Source organism: Topomyia yanbarensis, chromosome 2 (assembly GCF_030247195.1).
Source record: "Topomyia yanbarensis strain Yona2022 chromosome 2, ASM3024719v1, whole genome shotgun sequence".
Taxonomy (NCBI): Eukaryota; Metazoa; Arthropoda; class Insecta; order Diptera; family Culicidae; genus Topomyia; species Topomyia yanbarensis.
Window position 1 is genome coordinate 344,217,110 of NC_080671.1, and position 25,205 is coordinate 344,242,314.

A 25,205-nucleotide genomic window follows, 5' to 3' on the forward strand; every position below is an offset into this window, starting at 1 on the left:
CGTACAAAGGCCCACTCAATCTCTGCGCTACACTGGTCCATGATGGTAGAGACGACGTCGTTTGCGTTCGTAACCTCATCCAGTTGCTTGCACTAGAGAATCACTTCCGCACCCAACGACCTCACCTGAGCGCCGTCACCCAAGACCTTTTGGGCCAACTTCTTGTACGCCGCCCACTAGATTGCGTACCTCGTTTCAGCAGCATTTCGCCGGTCTTGGTACGTCTAACGCTGCGCACATCCTGTCCTAGAGCCGAGAGGCTTTCGGCCACCCGCATCGATTTGAGGACGTTGGCATACTTGTCCTTGTCGGTTTTCACCAACAGAGCCTCTACTCTGTCCTGGACCTTCTTTGCGGGTCGAGGTGCGTTCGACTTCCGCTTAGCCCTGCTGACCAGCTGCCAGGGATTTTTGCCCCCTTGTGCCGATGGTACCGGCTGGCTGGTACCCACTTGTGGCCCGGCACTTTGCACCCGGTTGGTGCCTTTCACCTTCTTAGGCCGAGAAGTCACCTTCTCGGGTCGACGCCCTTCGGGATCCTTTGCACTCCGGTCTGCACCGTTCAAACGACGTTTGGCCTTTGTGGTTGCGCGTCGTTTTGGCGTTGCTTCGCGCACCTTCGCCTGGTGACTGCCTGGGCCGCTTCGGGTTAGGCGCAGTCTTGCCTTCTACTAAAATCATAGTAGCTCCTTCAATGAAAGAGTAGGCCTCAGTTTGGGCGCCTTTACGGTCTTCTCTCTTTTCGCCACCCGCCTGATATAAGCGTCCTGCTCTTGTCTTGCGACTCGAACAGCCTGGCAGAGCACCAGCAGGTTCTGTTTCAGTTCCTTGATGTTCTGCTTTCCGCTTGTAAACTCGATGATATTATCGAGTTGCTTGACTACAACCCGCATCGCGGGTAGTGGCCTGCCGAGCGTGTTGATAGGACTATCCCCTACCACCACTGAAGAGACTCTGGTGCTATTGGTTGCAGCCACCAACGCTTCGCTGCCTCCCCCTCCCCTCTGGGAGGAGACCTCGCCAAACCCCATTTGGCGAAGGGATTCACCCCCTCTATCGCTTCCGCATTATCTCCTACTTTACCTACTTTACTGTTATTTTTATTTTCGCAACTCATTTTTGGTACCACGAGTAGTGCGAGAAAAAGGCCCGCCACGCCAGAGCTCCGCAATAACGTGATAAGAGACGCTTACTGTGGGGGGTGCCCAGGTACCCCACAAGCTCCGTTAGTGGTAGGGCATCTTTTTCACCCTCTCGACCACTCATCCCTCGGCACGGGTCGCTTCACACCTTGGATTGGGGTTATCCCGTTTGGTGGGCTCATACCACCGGAACGGGAGATCTGTAGTGCTTTTCTATGCCGGCCGCTGCACAGCGGTGGAGAAAAAGGACTGGATCATTCAAAATGTCATTCTGCTTTACTGGAAACTCCAAACGATAAATTTGTCTCGAAAAATAAGATCATGCGTATTCTCCATGCATGGTAATGCCCTGTGGAGTAGTTCTCTAGTTGGTCAAATAAACACCAAACAAACAAAGAATTCAGTTTACTCAGTCAAAAGAAATGTCAGCTCGATTGGCATCACTTGCTCATTTTCAATGATAGCACTGTTGATGAATACCGTTATAAAAATAGTTGATAAGAGATGCGAACGAGAATAGTTGACCATCGCCAAATATGTGGTACGCTTCGCGATTTTGCGTGTCATTCTTGCAAAGGAGGCATGTTAATCTTCTCTGTATGGCCGATCGGCGAAAGAATGTGCAGGTTGAGGATCAACGGCCGTTTCTTCAACATCAGCATAATAAACGTGCATAGCCCTCATTCCGGAAGCACCGATGATGACAAAAACGGTTTCTACGCGTAGCTCGAACGAACGTGGCCATTCGTAGCACCTTCTTCCAGCACAGCCTCCCTTATCGTTACATTTGGAGATCACCGCTACAGACGGAATCGCAAATCGACCACATCCTGATCGACATACGGCACTTCTCCGACATTACCGACGTCAGGACCTATCGTGGCGCTAACATTGACTTTGACCACTACCTGGTGATGGTTAAATTGCGCCCAAAACTATCCGTCATTAATCATGTACGGTACCGACGGCCGCCTCGGTACGATCTGGAGCGACTGAAGCAACCAGATATCGCGACTGCCTATGCACAGCACCTCGAGGCAGCGTTACCGGACGAGGGAGAGCTCGATGTGGCCCCTCTAGAGGACTGCTGGAGAACAGTAAAAGCAGCCATCAACAACGTAGCTGAGGACATTGTCGGGTACGAGGAACGGAGACGACGGAACGATTGGTTCAACGAGGAGTGCAGAGCGGCTTTGAAGGAGAAGAATGTAGGGCGAGCGGTCATGCTGCAGCATGGAACTCGACAGAATGTGGAACGATACAAACAGAAGCGGAGGCAGCAGACACGCCACTTTCGAAAAAAAAGCCGCCTGGAAGCAGAGGTGGGTACGAAAACCAACCGGTACGTATATTCACCGGTACGGTTGTCAAAATCTCAACCAACTAACGAATAGCAAGAATACTTTCATTTAACAGGCCGCCGTTGGAAACTAAGTTTATTTAAGGAATAAATATTTCCGGCGATACCAGTCGATGTGTGTATACAAATCTACTGAAGAACAATCAAATTTAAAAAAATGTTGCGCAAACATTCGAATGAAAAAAAAAAATGTATTCACATTGTAACCAATCACGAAATTGTCTGTCACATTATAACAAAACATATAAAACGAACTTCAATCATTAATGTGGATATTGGTCCATACTGTAACCATGTTGTTGAATCATCATGAATAGGCCATAATTTTTAATATATCCACCATTTTGAATTTCAAATTTACGACGCAATTCAAGTTTCGTTTCCTTGGAATTATATTCCTATTTAATTTAATTATTTAATTTTTTATGCATGCTTTTCAATGCTAAATCGTCGTGAAAATAACACCATATTGGTATGCAAATTGGCGACGAATAACATTTTTAAATCTCTAGACAACTTTTTGATATAAAAAATACCCTTGTTTCATGATTTTTTACCATTAAAACGTTATTGAATGCCAGTAGTATTGAATATAACTCGCCATATCTCATTTTAAATGATGGCAGGCGTCAATTTGCGATCTTTTAACATATTTCTTATATTAAAAATTTCCATGTCGCATGATTCTAGATGACAGAATATTTTGAATATACCGTCATCATAAACTTTGATCTGCTATCTGATATAAAAATATAAAATTTCCTTTTACTTTCGATTTTTGGGCAGTTTCCCATACCAAACATACTCATATTGCAAACTTCCTGATGATAAATCATTATGAAAATGTCGCAATATTGAGTTAAGGAACACCATTTATGACAACGAACTTAATTTATTTGTACAAAAAGATGTCTGAAGATATTTTTTCAATTACCGAAAAGATACCTTATATTATACCCAAAAGAAAAAATTCGTAATAAAAATACTAGCAGCACTACCTTAGCCGATAAAAATCAACCCGAATACACAACCGCAACACAACCGAAGTTTGGTTTCGTTATTCTCGTGTTTTCTTCCCATACTCGTGCACCGGTAAACGAAAATAAAAACCAAACCGCGGTGCTGTGTATACGAAACTCGGTTTGGTTTTCGTGTCTCGTTGAAACACGACCAGCTTTAATACCGCACACAATGTAAAGGAAGCACAAACATGTGTAGAAATTTGGTTTACCGTACTGGTACTCAACCGGTATTTTCCCACCTCTGCCTGGAAGAAGCGGAGTGCGAGGAAATGGAACTGCTGTGCCGTTCTCAAGATACACGAAAGTTCTACCAGAAGCTCAACGCATCCCGCAAAGGCTTCGTGCCGCAAGCCAAAATATGTAGGGATAAGGACGGGAGCCTGCTGGCCACTTGTCTGCACCGGTTTGTAGTCAGGATCTGGGAAACCGAACAGCTACCGGAGGAGTGGAAAGAAGGGCTGATCTGCCCCATTCACAAGAAAGGCAACCATTTGGAGTGTGAGAACTTCCGAGCGATCACCATTTTGAATGCCACCTACAAAGTGCTATCCCAGATCATCTTCCGTCGTCTATCACCTAAAGTAAATGAGTTCGTGGGAAGTTATCGAGCCGGCTTCATCGATGGCCGGTCGACAACGGACCAGATCTTCACCGTACGGCAAATCCTCTAGAATTACCGTGAATACCAGGTGCCAACGCATCACCTGTTCATCGACTTCAAGGCGGCATACAACAGTATCGACCGCTTAGAGCTATGGAAAATCATGGACGAAAACAGCCTTCCCGGGAAGCTGACTCGACTGATCAAAGCAACGATGGACGGTGTACAAAACAGCGTAAGGAACTTGTGAACTTTCCAGTCCATTCGGATCTCGACGGGGACTAAGACAAGGTGATGGACTCTCGTGTCTACTATTCAACATCGCTCTGGAAGGTGTGATGCGATGAGCCGGGCTCAACAGCCGGGGCACGATCTTCATGAAATCCGACCAATTTGTATGCTTCGTGGACGACATGGACATTATCGCCCGAACATTTGGAACGGTGGCAGACCTGTACACCCGCCTGAAGCGCGAAGCAGCGAAGATCGGACTGGTGGTAAATGCGTCCAAAACAAAGTATATGCTGGTAGGTATTAACGGCTGACAATAACGTGAGCCGTGAAATCCGAAGACGCATCATCAGTGGAAGTCGGTTCCTATGGGCTCCAGAAGAAACTGCGGTCAAGAAAGATTCACCCCCGCACCAAATGCACTAGGAGTTTTCGAGCGACGGATGCTAAGGACGATCTTCGGCGGTGTGCAGGAGAACGGTGTGTGGCGGCGAAGTATGAACCACGAGCTCGCTGCACTCTATGGCGAACCCAGTATCCAAAAGGTAGCCAAAGCTGGAAGGATACGATAGGCAGGGCATGTTGCAAGAATGCCGGACAACAATGCAAAGATGGTACTCGCTAATGATCCAGTTGGTACAAGAAGGCGCAGAGAGCACGATGGGCGGACCAGGTGGAACGTGATTTGACGAGTGTTGGGCGTAACCGACGTTGGAGAGCTGCAGCTACAAATCGAGTATTGTGGAGGTAAATTGTTGATTCATTGTTATCATGAATTTGATATTCAACTAAATAAATGAAATGAAGTTAAATTCCAATTAAAAGTATATGAATGGACTCACAAATACAGAAAAAGTTTTTTGAACAGGATACTACCACGTGGCATATTTTTTTTTAATTTCACAGCCAAGTTTAACACCATTCTTTCTGCTATACTTTTAAACTAATCGGTTAGTTCAATTAATTGAGTATCTTTTCATATTGGCATTATTCGATTTCAATTAGTAACTTTGTATACAATATGGACAGATACTCGTCTGGATAAATTAGAGAAAGATAATTTTGAGTCAAGTAACGCTTAAGACATGACAAAGCAAGAATTTTTCTAAAACCGAAACACTCCAGAACGTGTCGTCGCTGTTGAGCTATCTTATGACAAGCGCCATTTAGCACATTTCGAGAAAAACGATTTTTAAAGTTTGAGATTGAATATCTTGCAACTTTTAAATGGTATAAACAAATCAAAGAAGACAATTGATGCTTCTATCTATTCTGTATTAATCTCGAAAATATTACGAAAATCCGTTGACTCAGTTGCGAGTTTTTTCTATAAATGTAAACAACAGTTGCACACTCACACGTGTCATAGGTGTGTATTGATGACAAAATTTGTATGACGTGTCATAATCGTGCATGGAAAATTTTCCATAGAAAAAAGTCATCAATTATTAACTTTTATTCATATCTTTGGCCTCATTTGGTCTATAAACAATCGGTGAGACGCATTTTGAAGGGAATGAGTCAAGAATTCTAGAAAAAAATAGTTATTTTTGGTTACAGTGCTGCCAAATATGCTACATTTCCAGTTTGAAGTTTAAACTGGATTTTTATCACAATTCGTGTATTTTTGATTTGAAAATGATTATGCCATTGTGTTTTTCAAATAGTTTTATACATGAAAACATCTTATACATTAAGAAAACTTGAGCCAACCCCCAAACACAGTCATTTAAAGCAAAAAATTAAAAAATACTCAGCACGTTTTTCGCTATATCTCAGCAACCAATTCTGAAAACGCCACTTTGCAGAAAATTTTAGATATCTAACTTATTTTACCCCAAAATGGCGTTTGTCACAAGATAGCACAACAGCGACGAGTGCTTTCAAGCCCTTAAAACAGAGAGCGACAGAGAGAATACGATTCATGTATAGTAATACCTGTAAATAGTATTGATTTGAATAGAAGTAAATTGAAAGGAGGGTGAAGTGTCTAAGCTTTGTTGACGATTACATCATTGACGATAGGGCAAAAGCCGTGCATTCGGTCGATTACAATGCAATCTTTTTCCAGTCATCGTTATAGCTGGCGAATTGTTTCGTTCAGAATTCTCGTTCCGGGGATATGGGTTAACGAGTCCCACACGAACCAATACCAATACCAATACCAATACAAAGGAATAGTTCAAGCTACCAGAATATGTATTTAAATTCGTCGAACAGCTAATAAATAGGTTTTTAGTCACATTGATTACGAAAAAGGTACATTGGGGTTTCCAGTACAAATCGAGTAATTTGTAGCTACATAGTAATGTGTATGGCAGAAATGTAGTCAGATCAACTATCTGTCTAATGCATAAAATCTGGTTGTAATCATCGCTCATTTATGTGTAGAATACGAAAGACTCAAACAAAACGCCTCTAATTACTTATTGTTGCGTTGAAACTTCAATTGAAGCGTTCTCAGCGTAAGGCAAATATTGGCAACTGTAACCTTCGCTGTAAGCTAGAAGAATCATTATATTTGCATCCCACATCAAGAGTTCAAGGGGTCCTTGGGCGACTTTTTCCCCGGATCTAATATGTGGATATTTTTGGACTCTGAACTGTTATTTTTCATAAAAGTTCGGTATAATTCAATGATTAAAAATTCTCAATAATGTCATCTTAAAACAGGTATTAGGGACCATCCATAAATGACGTAGCATTATATGGGGGAGGGGGAGTTTTGTATTTTGTGATGATGTGTGATGACAGGGGGGTAGGGGGTCATGTTTTGCTACGTAGCTTTTTAAAGGGGAATAACTAACATCGTTTTTTTATTTTTTTTAATTTTGCGGGGACAATGGGGGGGGGGAGGGGAGAGTTTCCGTCAAGCTACGTAATTACCAGAGGGTATTGAGAAGTTTGTGACAAAATGATCACTCAAAAAATGCTACGTCATTTATGGAAGGTCCCTTATTAGTTTTCAACTGACATATATGTTTCATTCAAAATTCAGTAGAGATACGAATAGTTTAAAAACGCACGTAGAATGTCTCACTCCACAAGTTTTATCTTCAAACATCCATATTACCCAATTTGAGTTAACTAAGGATTTCCTTAACCTGCTTTGTTCGAAAGAGATTTGCTTAAAACATGTCGTGTTTTGACAAAATCACTCATATCTCAAAAAGTAAACAACATATCCAAAATAAAAAATAATAGCATCAAATGGTCACGTTTGGCCTTTCGTTTGAAACTAGATTCGCTAAGATTGATTCAGCAATTGCTGAGAAAATTGCATAACAAGACATACAGACACACACAGGCATTGTACCAATTTGTCGAGTTAAATCGATTGGTATATGAAGAAAAAGTTTTCAAAGTTTGTTCGAATTCTATTAATTTCTTTTGTAAGAAATGTAAAAAAGCTACGGACTATTGGGCCCCCGCGTAAACAGCTCACACAATCAACCTTGTCATTTGTTCTTGAGCAGCGCTAAATTAAAAATTGCGACCCTGACCGCTGCGGGCCCTAATGATCGATGGTACGTTATTCCATTTGCACTGCACACGGACATCCTTCGAAGGTCGCCCACAGAAAATCGTCGAAAATTTCGTGTTGACAGCTTCAGGTTGTGTTTATAACGGTTTTTTCGTCGTCGCCGTCTTCGTTTGCCGGATGAAACTGGCAAATTTCGTTTCCTTTGACCATTATCAGCCAGACTGGCGCTGTACGTTGGCTGAAATAGGGCACGAATTTCTCGTGTCCCGCGACGCATTGCCACGCATGTTTCAGCTTTAAAAGAAGGCAGATGGAATCGCAGATGGAGGATGTTAATTTCAGTTAACATTTGTTGGATTTTTTATTTTCAGTTTGGTCTGAAAAAAAACGTTATTGTTTCATAATTCGCTGGATTAGCGTGAACATTTTCACCGCAATTTTGATTTGAAGATGCTAGAAAGACGGAAAAGGAATTTGCCGGTAGAAACCGGAATACGACAACTGTTTTGGCGAGACTTGCGACTCTACATGAAGTCATAAATCCCATATCACATCTGAAGCTGTTTCCAAGGGCCCTGCTGTTAAATCCAATAAAAATTCAATTTATTTCGTTGGATGGTAAAGTTTTGCGACCTTTTTTTTTAGTACAGTAAAGTAAAGTGGCATAAACGCCATCATGTGTGATGTTCCGAAATATGCCTGAATTAGCGGCTTAATCGGCACTCTTCCAACCAAGAACAGTGAGTTCCGCGCTCAGCTGATGTTACTGGCGTACGTGAATGACACTGCGATTTTGCGTGTTTCTTTAACCGAAGAAGGAAGATAATAAATTCATAATGACCTATTCGGACAATCGAAAGCGAAAAGAAAATTGATTCCGTGGTAGTAGTCCATGCTACGTGCGGGATGATACGCGATGGAAGAAGTTCGTGTCTTATTGGGAGGTTTTATGCTTCGCCACGGTGTGGTGTGGTCTCTTTGGATTTGAGTGGTATTAATTTAAGGAACATTCATCAACAAGACATAAATCTTTCTTAAGGTTTCAGGGTACACAATGCTCATTTAAGTGTGATTTGCTTCTTAGTGTTAGGTGGGAATTGAGTACCTGTGCTACAGGTTAGCGCTTCGAATGTGGTGTAGCTATGTGCAGATTGCTGTAAAGCTGTGCAATGTGTATTCAAGTTAGTTCAATATTAATTCGTCAAAAGGGCGAAAGTGTTTTTTGTAAACAAACTTGTTTCGCTCATTAGTCTGCTGCAGAGTGGAATTTCATGAAAAATATGCGTTAATGTAAATTTTTACCTTTCGTAGAAGTAATTTTAATTGTTTTCTGCTTTGAAATTATAGTAAATTAAGAGAAATCATCAAAATAAAAGTTTGTTTACAAATCTTATTCGCCCTTTTGCAAATTTACTATGGAGTTAGTTTTGATTGACCTGTACAGGATTACAACTTGTTCAGTATATAACACATGTGCTCACTAAGTGGATTTGTGAACTGTTACACAAGAGATATGTTTGGCTTTCGGATAGCCTTTCAGCTAGGTAATTTAATTCAAGTTCATCGAACTGTTAAACACTCCATTATATGTTTATATGATTCTCGCCGACCAGATTCCATCTTGAATAGCGAAATATTGGACCATGTTCGTAGGTGATTAGGCACTTTTTATTTATAAAAATGTTTAAATATGTTTACGTCGGCGAAAACCGACCCCAAGACAAAATTTTTTAAACTGAATCTTAGATCACGCTAGTAGAACAAACCTATCTGCTGTTATCCTTTTCAGTTCGTTCTTCCCTGTTTTCGTCGTTATTCAACCAAAATGTTTTTCTACCGAAATCTGTTTATATAGCGCACCTACAATTTCATCGTGATTTCTAAATATAATTATAATTCTTAGTTATAATTCTTTTATACTCCTTTGTTTAAAGGGTCATATATGTTCAGGTCTGCCAAAAACTTTATTTTTTAAATTCTTTTATCTTAAAATATAGCTTTTTAAGAATGTTATCCTAAATTTCGATATAGATACAAGCAGTAGAGGAATTCCACGAAGATCCGTCCGAAAATCTTTAAAATCGTGACCGACCATCTTAGATTCCAATGAAACTTTACACGTTTCACCGTCATGCAAGACTAAATATTTTCCACAGGTAATAAGATTATTTTGACTCAAGAGCAACTTTTCAAAAGGGCGTAAACGTTTCTACGTGCATGAATTTCAAATTTTTTTTGTTCGATTACTGTATTTTATACAGCAAAACTATCTGAGAACGAGTTACAGGGAATGAATACTTCTGTCTGAAAAAATATGCACTGAAAAAAATGTTGTGTTATTTTTCAAAAAAACAAAAAGCCTTCATGTAACTTTCAAATGGTTTACAATATCGCCTTGATGTCAAAGAGAAAGTTACACGAAAGTTTACGGGCCTTTTGAAAAACCTATTATTGTTAATGGAGAAACGCGACTAACTTATGAAAAGGTCGTAATAAAACAAAATAATTGTGATATTAAAACAAAAGTTAAAATATCTCGAGAACTACTACATTTTAGAAAATTTTTGTTAAGAGCATTTCGATTTAAAATGGCGTTTAGAATCATATTCAAAAAGAAAATTGTATTTTTGACTGCAAATAGTAAGAATTATAAAAAAATGTCAAAAGTTGTTGTTAGGAAAACTTTTTTATTGAAAGCTTCTCCATGATCCAAATACACTAAAAAGGTTGCTTTTACGTCATTAAAACGATAAACATAAAATTTTTGACATTTTTTGATGGGGTAAGGCGAATAACTTTTAAAAAGAGCATAATTACACAATTAATTGTTTTTGAAGTAGCAAAATTTCAAATATCTTGAAAACTATCGCATTTTGGAAGATTATATTCTGTAATAAAATTACAATTTTGTATGTAAATTAGTATGAAATTTAAAAACATGTACGAAGTTATTGTTAGAAAAACTTTTTTACCGATTTTTTCTCCATCATGCAATCACAATCAAGATGTTTCTTTTCTCTTTAGGTTTTTGGTAACAAAATATAAAAAATTTAAAAAATGGGTTTTTTCGCAATTTAAATTTTTATCATAAATTTTTGTTTTTTTGAAAAATGACACAACATTTTTTTCAGTGTATATTTTTTTCGGACAGAAGTATTCATTCCCTGTAACTTGTTCTCAGATAGTTTTGCTGTATAAAATACAGTAATCGAACAAAAAATTTGCATTTTGCTCCCTAACGAGGGTGTGGCTTACATTTGAAACTTAAAACGCGATAACCTCGAAATCATGTTTTTCCAAAAACGTTTTTGTGGTGACTACGATTGCTGAAAAAGTTTTCAACTGATTTGAACCGATTGAAATTATTCGCAATTTAACTGTCGTGTCCTTCAACGATTTCATTTTTTCGTGTAAATTTTCATATCAATGTTATGATTTATTTAATAAACTTTTTTCAGGTAAAAATAACGGCTTTTTCGAAAAATAGTCACCGTACGCAGAAATTTTTGTTTTGTTTTGATGAATCTTTCAAGAACACCGTAAGCCTCTTTCTTCCTTTCTTATTGGTTTTATGCTTTCAATTGATCTTTTGAACTGGAATCGTAGTCACGGCAAACCTTATCAATAATTTTAATGCTCTTAAGTGGATTTTACAAATTAGACATTTTACTGTGCAAGACGTATAACAAGTATTGAGTAAAATATTGTATATGTATATATACATTTACAAAAATTCTAACACTTTCTTTCTTTTCCGCTTCTGAACATTTATAACCCCTTGGTTCATTATTAAAAAAAAATGAAGAAACCTATTATGTCCATATATTGAACTAAACCTTATCAATTTTTCGTATAAAAATGTTGAGAATCGCAGCAGTTTCAGATGTTTCTGGGTGCAAAATTTAGCTCGGTGTGTATTATGCAATTGCTACTGGCTAATGAGACTCACTCTGAACGTCGGTGTCAAATTGTGCAACTGATAAGGATCAGTTCAGAAAGAGAATATTTTTTCTTCCAGATGGAGGACAGCATTACAATCGGCCGATACGAATTGTGATCGGAGGCAGGTTTGAATGAAGAGGTCAATATTACCCTCAATTAACTTGGCGCAGATAGAACCAGATTTTATAACAAGTTGATTATGTCTAAGCCATTAGCTCTCTCGTCACATAGATCTTCTATGTTGAGGCAGAGTTCAGACTGTCCTGTTGTCCCAAATCATGTATGGGAAGTTGGACCATTACAACGTCATACCTTGGGAGTCACAAACCAATGAGACTCTCAGAGGAGAAAATCTTTTCCCTGTTCCTGTAATTTCCAGATGCAGTAAATCTGTCTTCACATAAAGATCGTCAGAGTTGCACTTGACGTAAGGCAAAATAATAAACATATTAGTCGTGGTCGACGTAGGATTCAGTCCCGCACTGTGTGAATATTGCAAAATGCAATCGAGCATATTCAATGACTGCAGTAAGAAATCCCTTCAGCAAAGCTTTGCAATTCAAACTCGCATCGATAACCACTCCGTCGCTCTTGACGTCGAGAGGTGGCACGTAGACGATGTACTCTTGTCATGCGTCATTTACGTGATTACTAACACTCTTAACTTATCTGAGTGAACAACGATAAAAAATACCGTTTGGAATTATTTTTCTGATCATTCTAAAAATGTGGTTTCGTACACGTACATTCGGGGTATATCTAAGTGAAAGAATTGAAAATTTTAATATTTAGATTTTCTTGTCTCCTTTCTTTTTTGACATTTTAGACCTTAAAACCGATTAAAATATGTATATACCCTGCTTCGTTCTCCTTGATGATTAACTATGAAGAAGAGCTAGGATCCTTTGATTTATCCTCCACATCGGAGATTGCTCATTTGAGGATAACTGTTCTTCAATACCGTACACTTTTCGCTAGTGCTCTAACTTTGGGCCGACAGTTTTGACGGAAATCTCTATCTTTACATATTAGACCTTCGCCGCACTGGTCGAAAATTGCATCGAGACTAAATATACTTTGTATTATTCCATGCCCTGTTAACTTGACTGAGCCGTTTAAAAATAAAATAAACCTTTTAAATCCACCTAGTGGTGTAATTTTTATTTTTTTGTTTCTCCAATCTATGATTTCATTATATTCATTCGATATTCGGAAATGTGTATTAATTCTTAGAACACTTTGCACCTATATACAACGGCTCGCTATTCACACAAAACACGAAAATATCGTACTGTACTAACTTAATCAGCATTAGTTCAATGTTATGTTCTCGCTTATTTTGGCATCCGACGTGGGTGTGTAAGGAGTGTAACAAGCCACAACCGAGTAGGTAAATAAAGGGCTTTTATTTTTCATAGAAGTAGAATCAGAAAACACTGCATCGATTTTGTTGGATATTTTCGGCAAATTTAAGACTACGAGAAACGAAAGCTACGAAATTGAAAGACGAAAAGCGAATCAGTTATAAATTTAGAACGTAAAACTAGAAGTCGTCAGTAACTGACACCAACTAGCGGCCAGTTAGACTATATATTTAAACCAACACCAAATTTTGAGTTTTTTGAAAAAATACGGCGATTTCCTTTTGGATAATAAAATTAGCTCGATTTTGAAAAAAAATACTCTAGACCCTATTAGTTAGTTATGTAAATTTGTAAAAACAACTATTTTAATCCGAAAATTTGGTTTATGAGAGGTAAAAATTACAAAGAAAAAAATTAAATGAATAAATGAACGTCTGTAATCTGTGGTCTCATTTTTCAACTTATCCTCAGAATCCAGGGGTTAATCAGGTAGTAACCAGCAACTCACCTTAATTTCTTTCTGAGTTTCCGATCCAGCTCGATCTGTGTTTATATTACCACCATCTCATTGGAAATTCATCAAACATTACGAAGACGTTTTCTAACGGCGGTACGGGCGGTACCAAGTATATTTTCAAAACATTTTTTTATTACACTGAAAGAAATCCAAACGTTAATTCTATTTGCTTCAAACCGCTTAAAATTCATATGAAGAAGAAATGCTATTGTTATCACGCGCACACATACCTTCTCTGTGTCAACTGTATAAACTATGTATGCACACACATAAATTATATGTGCATATTATTATAGAATGGGGTTTTATGTGCCTAATAGTTATGAAATGTGAATGTAAGATTAATATTTCTTGTGAATACACACATTAGGTTTATGTGCCAGCAAATAGTGTCTATATGCCTCCGTTAATTGCAAAAATCTATGTGTAAAATCAATAGGCATAACGTTTACTTTTTTTTGAGTGTACGAAATAAATGTAAATGGGTCATTCCACGGATTTGAACCAAATTTGGAGGAATTGTTCATCTAGGGCCAATATATAAAAACCCAAATTTTTGTGTCAATTGAACCACCCCTCGGGTCATGGGAGCACCCCCCGTTTTGGCAAATTGCCAAAACCTTTGATTTTCTTTTGATCATATCTCTGGTTTTATTTACTCTAGAATCAAACCGCAAGTTGGCTTTTGAAGAAAAGGAGTCTATAAAAAATATTGTTTTTGGCCGGCAGTGCTGCCAACTATGCGATTTTTTCAGTTAAATGTTTAAAGGTAATTTTTCTCTCAATACATATATTTTAATTTTGAAAATTTTAATGCCATCGTGTTCCTCAGGCATTTTTACATAAAAAACACTTATCGTCCCAATATAATATGAGCGCATCCTGAAATATACCGTTTTGAAGGGAAAAACTCCCATTTTCTCATATAAAATCCATTGTTATTGGCCAAAATTGAGAAAATCTTCAAACGGTCATAAAAATCGACCCTGATCTGCTAGAAGCAAACCAAAAACGTAGTTTTTCATCATTTCTCGTCTACTTCACGAAAAATTATGTTTGAACTCAGAATACGCAAGTTGGTTTTTTGGTGTTGTGCGCTTGCGATTTTATATGGGAAATGGCGGTTTTTTCTATTCACAACGGTGTATCTCAAGATGCGCTCAAATTATATTGGGATGATAAGTGCTCTTTATGTAAAAATGTATGAGGAACGCGATCGCATTAAAATTTTCAAAATTAAAATATATGTATTGAGAGAAAAATTAACTTTAAATATTTAACTGAAAAAATCGCATAGTTGGCAGCACTGCCGGCAAAAAATAATATTTTTCTAGATTTCTTGAAAAAATTTCTTCAAAAACCATCTTGTGGTTTGATTCTAGAGTAAATAGAACCGGAGATATGATTAAAAGAAAATCAAGGGTTTTGGCAAAATGTCAAAACGGGGGGTGCTCCCATGACCCAAGGGGTGGTTCAATTGACACAAAAATTTAGGTTTTTATATATTGGCCCTAGATGAACAATTCCTGCAAATTTGGTTCAAATCCGTGAAGGTCGATTACAGGTGCCTTGATCACTTCGCATGGAATGACCCAAATATATTCTAAACTAAGTGAAAAAACCGTGTTTCTATTAATATAACTTCCATTAATAGCCCCAATCTCTGGGCCTTATAAAAGGTTAATCCATTCCGCTGCGAAAGAAGCACATATCTTATTCAAAACCAATTTTTCGCGTTTCATTACCCAAACAATTCCAAGGAAAACTAATTTTGGAACCCGATATACGGTAGAAAAAAAGTCAAGAGAGAGTGAAATTAACGTGTTTCCGTGCAGGAAAACCTGGAAAAGAAACTATTGCTTCAGCCAATTGTTGGCATTCATTCCCAGACGGGTACTATAGGTATTCGAGGGTTTCTAAACCTCCCCATCCCACAATTAACTACATAATCGAAATTTAAATAAGTCTGATAAATGATGCCATCTATCTCAACCCCATCACTGGGCACGTACACACGATATAGCTAACTCAACACCTTATTATCTGTAAAAGTATTTGCTTCGTCACGATTAGCAAACAGAATTCGAAGCTCTATGTTTCTGTCGAACAAAAACTTGGAACGGCCCTTTGTGGATTGCATCTCAGTCGTTTCGAGTTTCGAAATTCTTAGAAGGAAACGCGTGGCACGAATTTATCCTGTAGTTAATTGAGGTTATTCCCGGCCTCTGTGATCATCATATCACCAGTTAACGTAGAAGAGTTCGTCCGTTCCGCTGGGTAACAAAACGTTATAACAAAAGGCGCTTATCTTTAGGTAACGGGAATCAAAATGATCGCACAATCACTATTCACTGTTTGCTTTTTGCTAACTCCGTGACTCACTGAGTTCAGAAACACGACCGCTTTCGTCGAACATCGAATAACAACTAGCGCTATTCCCTTCTCTTTGACGATTATTTGTGGATAAGAGCATGGCTTGTTTGACATATTGTATACAGCGAGAATGGTAGGTGTTTCAGTACTTTCACGATTAACCAGGGAAGCAAGTGCGACTCTTTGCAACTACAAGCCGACAGTTCAGGCAGGTGTCTCTACTGTTACACATGCGCACTTCACCGCCTTGGCGAAAAACTGTATCGAAAAATGGTATAGTTTCGTGGTCTGTGACTTTCTGCACTTATATATGATGGCCGTCATCATTGCTCCATCAAAACAAACTCGTATTATCCCACTTGATTTCGCTGGTGCGATGGATTATCAACACATACGTCTGGGTACGAGGAAAATTGTAGCCTGTCTAAGGTGGATTCTATCACCATTCTGATATCTTTGATTTACCATTGTCACATCCGACGAAGTATTTCTTGGGCTAGAGCTTCAATATGCAAGTATTCTGCCTTAGGTAATCTTCCGAACGTTATCAGCACACAGTTACGTATGTGATGAAACTGTATATAATATTTATTTTCAAGTTTAGTGCGTAAGATGAAGACGCACTGTACAGGAGTTAATTTCGCATTGTCATCTTTATAAGCGACTTTTCTGTCCTTCTCCTCATTGGCAAACTGGGAGGAAAACCCGAAGTAAACTAAAAATTTGCATTAAGTATGATAAATAGAAACGTTTTTAATGGCTTCTACTTCCCAATGAGCAGGACCCGATGTACAAAAAGAGCCTCATGTTGTTTCTCTTTTATGTGTAGAGCTGCGTAGAGAAATTCACATGGAGAAAAGGTGCATGAAAAATACGAATAGCATTTCGATTCGTCTCTCGTTTGACCTACGTTTGGTTTGGCTTATCAAAACGAGCGCCATAATTTTTGCAGGTATTTCCCATGTCAAAATTTATTTTTTCATTAATACAGAAGTGACTCAAATTTTCGCTCGATTAAAATTAAAGTTCTTAAAAATAAATTGATGTGGGTGATTCTAGCACTACATTGCATGCGACAACACTTTTAGGCATGTATCTCATTATGGCGCTTAGCCACCTTTGGTTTATCACAGACCAGAAAGATAACTTATGAGTTACATCTTTATTGAAGCCTTAAATAACAAACAGTGGTTAGAACTAGGGCCCGTAAGCCGTTCAACCTGGTTTTGTCGCAATTCGGCGGCTGTGACTTGATCGATGAGGACAAGGAAGCCACACACACAGCCACACGAGGCTATAAGGAAACCAATTTCAATCAAATCCCGGAGCTCAAATACTACAAGGTTCCTGTTTGCGATAAAAATTATGATTTGGCAAGAAATCTGTTCTTGGAGTAAGAAAAGCAGCATTTTTTATGACCGATAAGACTATTAACTGTATTCAATGCAAAAGGGAGGGCCTCAAGTATCGGAAGTTACTTATCATTAAATCCCACGACGGCCGATTCAATTAATCCGTTTTGCTGTGTGCCTTGTTTGAAGCTAAGTCATCTGAAAAGTAGACTAGTAAACGGGATGAGATCAATAAATGAGCGCCAGCCCTATACGGTAACATGTAGCCGCTAACCATCGAACAATTTACCACTCATGAAATTCACCACAGAAAGCGATGAAAACCTGTATAAGCATAATGATAATGACTCGACAATTTTGTTTTCGGTTAGAAAGTTGCGTAGAGCATACGTGTCATTTATTCGAATTAAATTCGCCTTTTTTTGCAAACACCTATTGAAGTAGTGTTGGATCAAAAACCTCCATGTGCAAACGGGGAATTTTCTTCGTACCGTAAAAAAGAGTAACGTTGGCCTGTTCTAATTGGGATCGTTTACATAATAAATCCACTCGTTGCTAAACAGTTGTAAATATCTACAGCGTACCTAATAACTTTTACCACAAAAACAAACGATCCAATCACAAGCAACCCCTTTGCACGGTACTCGAATTATACGCATCTCGGTTGCTATTTAGCTACGCACCGTAACGCGAAAATTGTGGCTTGATGAAGCGAAATAAAGTCAAGCAAGCTCCAGATATTTATTACTTAAAGATTTGGATAGTTTCATCGCACGGTATCGGAACCTGTTTCAGCTCAAATTTGAATTTATTGAATAAACTGAACGATTAACCCTATTATTTGCAAAGTAAGCAAACATTTCGGTGACGAAACACCGAATGCCGCTGCTTTCAACGAGCGGAAGCAGTACCAACTAGCCAAACGGTTTAACTATCAAAATCGGACCAGTCTGTCAGCGTCAGCTGTCGTTATGTATCGCATTGAGCGCAGCGAATTGGATGCGGATAACAAAATAAAACCATATTTATAATGAAAATATTGAACAGGTCAATATTTTCGGTGAAAACATGGAACATTTTCGTCGGTCGGAGCTGTTCTGGATTGCGTTATCCGGAAATAATAAACCTTAAGACAAAGTTTGGTTTACATTCAGGAAGTAAGATTTGCAAAAAAAACTTTCGTCAAATTACAAAGAGGCGGTAGTGGCAGATGATGTTAGGTGCCTTGCTGTTCTTCAAGGGGAAGAACTGTAGAATTTTTAAAAAATCTATCTTTTATTGGTTTAAAATGTGCTTTAGGATGTTCAAAATAATATTCCAAAAATAGAAGACGAAAAAAATATATAAATATTCAAATTTTCAATTCCGCCGCAACGTTTCTTATGTAATCCTCGACTGTACTGAAAACTTCAACCGACTTTTTCTCGGAACCATCATTTTGAGCTGTCCGGAAATATAACTCGAACAAATCGTTTAAAAATTTTCACTGTATATTCGAAATTGGTTTCTCTAGCGACGTACGTAGGACTTAATTTTTTGATCGCTTGATTTTTTTAAATTTACAATTTTGTGTTGATTTTCGGACGATATTTTTTTCACTCAAAAAAGCGCCATTTCGCGAAAAATCAAAATATCGAAAATACTACGTACGTCGCTTGCTACAGGATTCAGAAAAACTTAAGTTTTTGGCTCTAGGTGATAAATAACGAGAGATAAATTTCCAGCCCCTCGATGGTCTACTTTCGGACCAAAGATAAGCCATTTACAACATCGATATATCGCGTGATTTAACTAAACAACGAAAAAAGCGGGCGTGTACAAAGAAGCATTTTGTTTACGTACCCGCTCGGGAAGTGGAAATTGATGGTGCGTTCAGCAAAAATCGAGGAGTATAACAAAACAACTTATTTTCCATCAGCCTCATTACGAGCGTTTCGCCGGATCTGCTCTTCCAAACTTTGTTTTTTTGAACGGGGCTCGTCTACCTGCTCGCAGTTTCATGCCGCGGGGTATGGATTGCCGTCATTGCAAACAATGGGGCCATAGAGTTAGCCATTGTAGAAACCAGGCACGGTGTGGAAAATGCGGATAGAATTATGAAAAGTGTTCCTTCTGTGGAGAGACTCCGCATGAACTCTCGACATATCCTGCATATAAATTATACTGGTGAAAACTGAAGCTATCTTTTGAGGAACGCTTCGAGAAGAAATACTGGAGGAGCCTACACAACCGGCCACAACTAATTTATAGGCTCCTTTGTTCACTAAAGAGCTATATTTTACAATCCCATTTATCTTTATCTGACAGCAAAGATCATAAACGGGGCTGTGTTGCAAAGATTCTTCCCACAAAACTTACAATGTTATATTTACCTATCAGCGGCCATGCCCACATCGTTACAGTTCAAAGGAAGCTCTCCGTTTGATGGAGCATTGGAAGCACTTCTTGTTTTTCTTGGGGAAAATATGGGAGCTCCTGAGTGCCACTTTACCAGATACAAATATTAGTTTATTCCTGGTAATGAGAAAAGTGACACTTAGTTTAGAATGGAAATGAGAAGCGGACACTTAGGCATTAGAAGGTGATATTTATAAAAAGGAGTTTTTCAGAATTTCTTATCAGAGGATGCTAGAAATTTGGCAACTTTTTTGGGACAACAGAAGTTTAGAAATCCCTAAGGTATCAACAATCCTTGGTTAAAAAAAGGACGAAGGTCGTGATTTCCTTCGGGTTATATCACTGGTCATGTCTGATCATTGTGCGTGGAATGCGGGGTCGTAGAGAGCGGTATTAGCGCTTGTGGTGACGGTTATCGCAACATTCAACATGTTGTCTGGTCGTGCACTTATTGTTCTAGCGCCAGCTCCTCGTTTAACGAATTCCTTCGTCCTCGTTCCAGTCCGAGATGTTCTGACTATTCTCGGTCTCTCCTATATGTCTCTCATGTACATTAGAGTGGGACATGGTTATATGAAAAATATGAAATTTGGCTCCGAGTAACTTTTTGGGTCTCATTTAGCTCCCAGAACAACTCTGCAAATTTTTAACTCGATCGGTGAAACTATATTTTTGCGCCCACGGTTTAAAGTTTACATGGGATTTCGTATGGGAAAATTGTCTTTTGCAAATTATTTCTTCCAAGAGTCGCCCGTTATCTCCTAAAAATAAAAAGATATCTGATTTTTATAGGAAATTTGTCAAGGAAACAAAGTCTAGAAAACTGCAAAACGATCTGATGCTTGTGGAAAAAGTTATTAAGCAAAAACCGATTGATGCCCTGAAGATTGATGAAAATTTCACTTTTCATAGCATTACTGCTTCTGACGGTTTTATTATATACAAAATTTTTGACTTTCTCTTATTATGTACAAAAAAGCCTCAATTTATCCCTCAAAATGTTGCGAAGTGGCCAAATAGTATAGATAAACGATTTAGATACGTTAAGAGAGGATTAAAACAAAATTGCGTATAATTGGACAACCAACAGCAGTGGTGCTAGAAAAAATGAATATTTTATCAATCGTCAGAGCATAAATCGGTTTCTGCTTAATAACTTTTTTCTAAAGCATCAGATCGTTTCGTGCTTTTCGAGACTTTTTTCTTTGTTAAATTTCCTATACAAGCCGCATAACGATTTATTACATTTCTTATAAAAGAAATGTATAGAATTCGCTCAAACTGTCAAGATTTTTTCCGAGGCCCGGAGGGCCGAGTCTTATATACCAATCGACTCAGCTCGACGATTTGGGACAATGTCTGTGTGTGTGTGTGTGTGTGTGTGTGTGTGTGTGTGTCTGTGTGTGTGTGTGTATGTAACGGACAAATTCTCATTCGTGTTTCTCAGCAATGGCTGAACCGATCTTATCCAAACCAATTTTAAATGAAAGAACTGAAAAACAGTATGAACGCTATTAATTTGTTTTTGATTCTGATGTTTAGTTTCCAAGATATGAATGTTTGAATGCGTAAAAATGGCGTTTTTTGCAGTTTTTTTGAATTATCTCCCGAAATTGACAATATAGATTAACAATTTATATGTTTTTAGACAGCTTCAACGAATACCTTTCGAACAAGCTATAGATTGTTGAAATCGGACTATTATCAAAAGAGATATTTAACATTAAATGCGGACGAAAGATTTTTATCATTTCCCATTGCCAGAAATATGACCAAAAACATGTAATCTATTATTAACGCCAAAACGGCTTATTTTAGGTCAATAGTATCTTCGGAGAATTTAATGGAGGCAATATGACCTTTCTTTTGGTATTGTGCTTTTGCTGATTAATCCCCCTATGAGTGAGATATTTTCACAAATTTTCTTGGAAGTGATTATATCGAAATGATGCCTTCAGCAAATTTGTAGCTCTTCCTTTTGCGAATAACTTTACTGAAGACTTCAAATATCTATTTTGAATACTTTAAAAGTTATGGCTTGTTGTTTGTGGATTACTCTTTGTCGCCTATTTATTGTACAATATAGTAATAATCCATTGAAATAAGCCAAACATTATTTCGATAAATCGAATTTTGTATTTCATTTTTCTATCTACAACCGCTAGAAATAATCACCGAACACTTCTAAGTTGTCTGGAAGGAACTTGATAACTTATCAGTACAAAAATGTTCATTTGTGCGAACCTTCTGACTGCATTTTTTCTAACTTATAACCATCGGATCGATCTGAAACATATCGGAAAATGAAAAGCGAAATAAATAACTCCAAGCAACGGCGTAGCCAAGAGAAGGTTTTGGGGTTTAACACCATACAACCACCACCCCCCCCCCCCACCAGGCCCAAAAAAAATATTGGATTGAAGTTGAAAATTTATTGATGCAGACTGATTTAATTCAATATTACAATAACAATTATTTGATCCGTACATTGATAACCTGTTGTTGTAAACATTATGAGGACTTTTGATAAATTGTCGGAATGGGGTCCTGATATGTAACTGATCTATTGGTCTTGATTTCACAGTTGTCTAATTGCATCAATATCAAATTCCTGCCTGGAAACATTCCAATAGAAAATTCCAGAGTTCTGTAATCAATCATAATCCTCAGATTTATTTTCAAATTGAGCTCGTTTTTGTAGAAATGTACTGTAATAAGGGTCTTTATTTAATAGGAAGTGAAGTTAAAATTGATTTAATGTCTATGAAACAAAGAACTGCTCACCAAAAAAATGCATAACTTTCAACATTTGCTAAAAATGTTTTTGCTTTTTTCATTCACTCTAAAATTCGTCAATCTAATCCCGACCCGGAGGGCCGAGTGTCATATGCCAATCGACTGAGTTCGTCGAGATCGGAAAATGTCTGTGTGTGTATGTATGTGTGTGTATGTGTATATGTGGAAAAAAATGTAACCTTTGTTAATCAGAGATGGCTGGATCGATTTGCACAAATGAAATGAAAAATTTCAAAATCAAATTTGTATTTTTGATGCCAAATGACTTTAAAATGCATGAAACATTGAGATGTTTGACAAAAATTGACTTTTTTGGACTTTGGTACATTTTTACCTTTCTAATATAGAAAGGTTATGCAATCACTCTAAAAATCGTCAATCATACCGGCCCGGAGGGAGTATGCAATGAGGGGTAGCTACTTTAAAATTAAAACTAGTTTAAAATTTCTTAACAAGTTGAAAATGTTCGGCAGGGCCTGGACATCCCGGATCTTTCTCCATGATCCGCCGCTGGTTTCAAGCGATGTTTCAGTATCACATAGTATCTCAAGATCGTGGCTGTCGATCCGTTGTATGTATGTGCAAATCGTACTGAACATGTAATATTCATTTCAACCATTGTATTGAACACAACCAGCCATGGAATCGTAGTCTGGACAAATGAGACAAGCACAATTGCACCACTAGGTGGATTAAAACAGGTTTTTATTTTGGGAATGCGTCGAGACGAAAACGTAATATGATTTATAACGAGGATAACACTTTCCGAATGTAGAGAGAAATTTATGAAAAATGACGATTTCCATTCGACTCTAGCAGGTTCTGATCGATTTTGATGAGCATTTGATTTTTGTTGTATGGCCAATTATATGTATAGGTCAAATGTTTAAATACAGTAATTTAAGGTCAAGATAGCATCATTTTGAAACCGCCAATTTCGGAGGTTTAGTATCTTCGATGAGTTTTACAAACGTTAAACAGCGCATCATTTGATAAAATCATTTTGACGGTATATCGTCCAAGAAGTATTTATGGTAAATTTTCTCAGGTTAATATTAATGACTACAATAAAGTCTCAACAAATTCGCTAAAGACAACACGAACTCTGTTACTATTATCTGAAAAATTATTTCTGCATAATTTTAAAACTTCAAAAATTACGGTTTCGGAATTATGCCGTTTGGACAGTATGATCGATTTTCACCAAACCGAATTTCTGGCAAGCAAGTAGAAACAAAGTCGTTCTACACTCGTTCACAAGAAACTTCTTCGAATGCTGAATATCTATTATAATACAATGAAACCCCGATTTTATCAGCCAAATATGAACATATGTTTGATGGGCTCTAGCAGACGAACAAGACTGAATTCGAGTAAATCCTTTCTTGCGCATGTTTTCCTTATCATGAAGATGGAAATATGTAAAAATAAAAAGTTTATCATAATCAGAAATAGTTATCAGACTACATCAAGGGACGGGAAGAATATTTAAACAGCTTCAGTTTATTAAAAAGAACAAAAAATTGCCCGATTTAGTCAATGTCCCCATTTTGTCTGCCTAAAATACTCCATGAGACTGATAAAAATGGGTCTTTATTGCATGTATTATTCTTTATTGTATGTATTATTTCACATTAATAGGTAGATTTCATTTTTGGGGATTTTTTTATTGCATCGAACTACAACAATTTTTAGGTAGCTTTCAAGAGGTTATTTTATAGACTTCTTCCAAAATTTGGCGAAGTTATTCCAATTCGTATACCATTTAATTGGTATACTTAAGGGTTTATATGTTGCAGATAGAGAAAATACTGAAACTTTCAGTTTTTTTCCTACACAATATTACGTAAGCTTATTAAACAATTTTTCCTAATAAGTTTGTGAAAATTAAAAACTATTTGAAATTTTTTAATAGTTTAATTTTTTATTTAACCGTGATTTTTTAATAAATAGTGACCATCGCTTCACAACGTAGTCTATTTTTCATGGCTTGCGGTGAGCACGATCTCTCGAATTGCTGAACTGAAAATTATGGAAGAGAAATTAATTTTTAGTATTCTTTACAGATTTAACTCGCCGCACAGATGGCTCTGATTTAGACCCGCTGGTGCCCTAAGACGATTTCGCTAGGTTTTCAGAGCAATGTGCACCCAGTGCATTAACGCAAGTGACGGAAGGTTATCGAAAAGTTTCGTGAAAATGAAAATTCCAGTAATGATGATGATTTTCCCAAACGGTTCGTTTTCGAGAGGTTTTTATTTGTTCTTTGGCATTAGGATTAGCGATAATAATTCAAATCAAGGATACTACTGGGAAGTCACCTTTAGAAAAAGTCGACGTCGAAGTAAAATTTGGAACTATGCACGCATGCACTTCAGAGATAGCGTGATATCAGGATCTGCGATTCCATTTCAACGCTTTTTTGTGAAAAGGGCGATACTTACAAATATAAACATAAGGCTTTTTTCAATAAATGCGAATGAGGGCTTTGAAACGCAACAAATTAACCTAAAAATTTGGATTCTACGATTTTGCTTTCTTAAACTACAGCAAAAAATACAACGGGCGAAACTGTATTTTTGTTTGTTTATTTAAAGTTTCGCCCTCCACGCTCCATGCAAACAA

The 25,205-nt window shown here is 37.7% G+C and overlaps 1 protein-coding gene and 1 pseudogene across 2 annotated transcripts in view; both read right to left on the reverse strand.

Annotated features, from left to right (window-relative positions):
* Positions 1-25,205, reverse strand: part of LOC131684133 (rho GTPase-activating protein gacF) — a 335,709-nt gene that overhangs the window by 218,267 nt on the left and 92,237 nt on the right. The window lies entirely within an intron of this gene.
* On the reverse strand, positions 1,674-1,745 carry LOC131686480 (U6 spliceosomal RNA; annotated as a pseudogene).